Here is a 5754-nt window from a genome sequence, read left to right as displayed (position 1 = left end):
GCCAGTCAAGTACAAGGTTCCATAAGAGTTCAACTAAATGACAATATTGTGACTGATACCTGACAAGTTCCGAGTACTTTTTACGATCACTTTCTATATGTAGCTGCAAAAACAGAATCAAATAGTTAATTTAAAGAAACTAGACAATATACGAGGGGCGTTCAGAAAGTAAGCTCCGATCGGTCGCGAAATGGAAACGACTATGAAAATCCGATAAAGCTTTGCACAGATGTGTTGGGTAGTGTCTCTAGTATAACCCCAGTTAGCATCACGTCGCTCTTCTCATTTCTGAGCTCGCAGTGAGTGCGTAAAGATGTCTAGAAAATAGTGTCTGCCGCCAAGTACGAGGGCCTGGTGAGAAATTTCGCCTGAAGCTATGCAGCTAACATTACATAACTGTCGTGCTGTTTCGTCTTCACGACAATTCTCAGCCGCATTCTGCAGGGGCAATGAAGATGCTCCTACATCGTTTTCAAAAGGAAATGTTAGATTACCCACAATACAGTCCACAATTGTCTCCCCCTGAGTTTCATCTCTGGTCACATGAACCGCTGTCTTTGAAGACAACATTTTGACACAGACAACGAGGTGTAGGCCAGCGTGGAGAATTGGCGGAAAGCACTGGCGGCTGCCTTCTATGATGAGGCTATTGAAAAGTTGGTACAATGCTATGACAAAAGTCTAAGACAGAACGGCGACTGCGTACAGAAGTAGCTGAAAGGTGTAGCTAATTGTTACAAGTAAAACATTTCTGATGTTCACTGTGGTTTCAATTTGGCAATCAATCGGAGCTTACTTTCTGAACAGGCCTCGTATAAAAAATGTCATCCTACTAGTTGTTAACTGACTACAAGTAGCATCAACATCCTTCACAGTTATTAACAGAATTATAAAATTTCTAAAAAATAAAAGCCATTTTTTGTTTCCTTAAGGCGCAAAAACCTGGATAAAATCTTTTCTTGTATGATTTTACACTATGGTGAATGTTGTATGACCAGCAGAAATTCTTATAAGTTGGTAGAACAGTTCAAAAATAATCCTAACTGTGACTGACCAGCAAAGTTTGGACTGGCAATTTGAAGTATCGACTCCTTTACTTTATATTTGCATTGGCGACTTTATTCATGAAGAAGAAAGTATTACGTTAGAACAAATAACAGAACCAATTGCAGTAAATACTGCAACAGTTGATAACATTGCCATTAACTAGTTCAAGTAAAGAAAAATAGGTGCAAGGTGGGTCTCCAGAGAGTTAATGCAGCAACACAGGGAAAAAGACTCAGAGTGCACACAAACTTGAAAGAACGCCATGAAAGGTAAGTTGACCTTTAATAAACAAGATTTTAAAGTGTGATGAATCTTGGTTTTACCATTTCGTACAAGAGAAATACTTATTTGCATGAAGTATAAAAAAAAGTAGTTCATCATTGGGACAAGTGTATTACTGGGGAAGATTATGTTACAAGGAACAAACGTCTCCTTTTACAAACAAGTATTTTTAAACATCACTTTGTCTCTTTAATTATTGAATGCCCCTCATACATTCATTAACATACATCAGAAGCCTCAAACAATTTTTGTGAACTTTCCAAGGTATTTCATTGTACAGGTCTTGTTACAATCTTGGAAAAACTCAAGTTTCATGTAGCTGATAGTATTACCAATGGTTTTTTGAATCATAATTAAAAAACAAAATGAAAATAGTTGTGCTGAAGAATTCAGACGATGGTGGAAGCGTAGAAAATTTTAGAGACCGAGGGGTTATTACAAAGGGTGTCCCATAGGGTTCAATTGTTGGTCCACTTCTATTCGTTATATATGTGGGTGATCATCCACATACCATTCAACAAGCAGAATTTGTACATTTAACAAATGATATTAGTATTATAACAAATCCCAAAGAGAATAAGCAACAGAAGGAATTGTTAATGATATTTCTCAAAGAATTGTTAAATAACTTCACTTATGTTTATAATAATGATGAGGAAACTCCCACCTTTTGCTACTGAAAATTGTTCTTGAGTACCAGACATGTTTTTACGGTTCATGGTAGGCACTTCCCATGGTCTTTATTACATATAACATTATTTAATTTACATACTTTGATTTAAATCTCTAGTGATTCTTTGGCAGTTTGTTTGGATCAAACTATTTCTATTTGGAATTATATGTTTGTGTAATATACTTACATTCATTTTGATGTGCTGATTATGCAGCTATTTGCTTTCTTAAATGCACGTGTTATAGAACAACAAATGACCATACGAACAGGATACAAAAGTAAAAAATGCAAAAAGATAAACCCAAACAGCAACGGATCACTACAACTATCACATAAAAATGTATGATTAATTAATTTTATACTTATATTATAGACCACTGAAGATGCCTATTATAAATAGTGACACACGTCTGGGACCCAAGAATAAATTTCATTTTCAAAGGACAATAGTTTTCTTGTCTTTGTGATAAAACATTTTGAAGTTATAATTAGCAACTGAGGAGAATGACTGCAATATTAACAAAATAATTATTAAATGATTCTCTCAAAGTGAACTTCCCTAAATATTAAAAAAAAACACATCTGAGTATATTCAGTTTTGTAGGACGATTATAGTCATACCAACAATTTACTTAAGGCATTGACAGGAGTCAGTAAAAAGGGTAGAATCTTCCAGACTGATGAAAACTTGAACTGGAACAAACGTATTACTTAGTTTCTCAAAAAGTTAAATTCCACTTCTTTTGCACTTCGTATAATTGCTAGTCTTGGAAACAAACGAATTAACCTCATGTCGTATTTTGAATATTCACACTCAATAAATTCTTATGGATAATTCTCTGGGATGACTCACCATTTAGAAAAAGTATTGATTGCAAAAAAGGAATCTTTAAGAATTATATCTGGTGTGTACCCATGGATTTAATGTATGTACCACTACAAGGAGCTGCGTATTTTAACTGCATCATGAGGGTACATGTATTCCCTAATGAAATGCATTCATAAGTAATCCATAACAATTTGAGAACAACAGTGATGCCCATACCTACTACATTAGAGGGTAAAATTACCTTTATTACCCATTATTAAGGTTGTATTTGGCCCAGAAAGGGGTTCAATATACAGAAACAAAAAACTTTGATCATTTGGCAAACAACATAAAGCTTCAGACAGCTTCTGTTCAATGCAATCACATCTGTTTAAAAATTGTTAACCTGAAAAACACAAAAAAGTGTAAGAATAGTTGTCTTTAATTATAGTTGCATGAGTAGTGCTAAAAATAGTGTATTCAGTAATGTTAACACTAATCTTGTATATATATCCTGTAAACTGACTTGTTACACATCATTTTACCAAAAGGGTCATTGACGTGATCTGGATCCGTGAAATATGTAACTAACAAACTCAGATCTCTTGTTAGCCAATCCTTTACAATGCAATGGTTTTGCCACGTTCAACTCCCACAGAGACATAAAAAGCACCAGCCGGTGTGACCGAATGGTTCTAAGCGCTACAGTCTGGAACCGCGCGACCGCTACGGTTCCAGGTTCGAATCCTGCCTCGGACATGGAAGTGTGCGATGTCCTTAGGTTAGTTAGGTTTAAGTAGTTCTAGGTGACTCATGACCTCAGCAGTTAAGTCCCATAGTGCTCAGAACCATTTGAACATAAAAAGCAAAGCTTTCTCTTGTACCCAGAAATTCTTGTATCTTAGAATAAAATGAAGTTTATTCCATTATGAAAACACTATATGTGATATAGAAAAACTGAGAACAATTTGGGAATCACCATATAGAGGTTGGTTATGAATTGAATTGTTTTTGTAATCATCTAATATTATGCAGCCTGGTGTAACCATCAAAATATAGCGAAACTATCATGCAGACAACGTATAATTAATTTCAATTCAATCTTGGCTTTTCTCCCATGTCCTTCATAGCACTGTTTTTTCTTTGAGTCATCAGTCTTCTGACTAGTTTGATGTGGCCCACCATGAATTCCTCTTGTGTGACAACCGTCCCATCTCAAAGTAACAGTTGAAACATAAATCCTGAATTATTTGCTAAATGTATTCCAATCTCTGTCTTCCTCTATTGTTTTTATCCCCTACAGCCCCCTCTAGCGTCATGGAAGTTATTTCCTTGTGTCTGAACAGATGTCCTATCGTCATGTCCCTTTTTCTTGTCAGGTTTCCCCTATATTCCTTTCCTCGCGGATTCTGCAAAGAACCTCCTCGATCGTCACCTTATCAGTATATCTAATTTTCAACTTTTGTCCATAGCACCACATCTCAAATGCTTCGATTCCCTGCTGTCCAGGTTTTCCCATAATCCAAGTTTCAGTGCTATACTCTCGATCTCCCACCATAACCATCAACATGAGGTAGCAAATGCGAGGCAGCCAAGGTGGTGGAAATGTGGGTTCTACTATGCAAAGACCGCTTGGTATCTAGAACAGGAAAACACAATTAATTAGCAGGGGTACAAAATAAGAAAGTATTTATTACTTTGTTGTAGTCCATGACCTGTTGGTTGACATTTATAGAAGACGCGACTAGATTAAACGTCTGTAGAATGACATAATTTACAAGTCACAAATCTTGTAGTGCCGAAATAATCTCTCATAATCTTGAATGTCGAGCCCGGTGAATTTGAAGACGGAACTGGGCCACAAAGTGTTGATGACTGACCAACATCGGCGCTGGTTGACCACTGAGCGCGGTTACGAACTGTAGACTGTCACAACTGCACTACACTCTTACTACACATGAAGCGGCCTAGCGACGCCTCGCGACGAGCATAAGTACTGCGACTGGCTGTGTACTCTTTGGCTGGCACAGCCGTTCTTCTGTTCCGTTTATCGAGAGATTCGCATCCGGCGGATCGATCTCTCAGGCGGCGGTGTGGTCGTATGACTGACGAACGTCACACACACAGTGCTGTGCTCCCAAAGCACATTCTCAGCAATTTCTGCCTCAAATGAAGACCGGTGTTTGATACTTGTAGACTTCTCTTGGCGAGGAATGCCGGTGTTGTCAGAGGAAGTCTGCTTGCTCTGTCCATCATTTATTTTACTGTCTAGGTAGCAACATTTCTTAATTGCATCTAGTTCGTGATCCCCAATTCTGGTTTTACGTCTCTCGGTATTCTCATTTCTGCTACTTCTCATTACTTCTGTTTTTCTTTGATTTAATCTCACATCTTACTCTGTACTCATTAGACTGTTCATTCCATTGGAGAGATCCTGTAATTCACCTTCATCTACACAGAGGTCAGCAATGACATCAGCGAATCTAATCATTGATATCCTTTTACCCCGAATTTCCCTTCCAATCTTGAACCTCCCTTTTATTTCCGCCATTGCTTCTTCGAAGTATAGATTGAAAAGTAGGGGCGAAAAACTACATCCCTGTCTTACCCCTTTTTAATGCGAGCTCTTCGTCCTTTATTTTCCAATCTTATTGTTCCCTTTTGGTTCTCGTACATATTGTATATTACCCATATTTCACTACAGCTTACCCTAAATTTCTCAGATTTCGAAAATCTTGCGGCTTCTAACTCTGAGGACCGCTTTTCCCAATCCTTTGAACGTGTCTTGACTTTTCTTCAGTCTTCCTAGGTTATCACAGCATTACTACGTGCCAATTTAGAGATTTAGTTACTTGTAATTACAATGCCACCACTCTCAGTTCGCAGGGCGCCGCTTTGTCAGCGTCGACGCCGGAGAACAGCGAAATTGGGAAGGGGCACTGTC

The sequence above is a fragment of the Schistocerca serialis genome, chromosome 2, assembly GCF_023864345.2.
Source record: "Schistocerca serialis cubense isolate TAMUIC-IGC-003099 chromosome 2, iqSchSeri2.2, whole genome shotgun sequence".
In the NCBI taxonomy this organism is placed as follows: domain Eukaryota; kingdom Metazoa; phylum Arthropoda; class Insecta; order Orthoptera; family Acrididae; genus Schistocerca; species Schistocerca serialis.
This window is presented reverse-complemented; position numbering follows the sequence as displayed.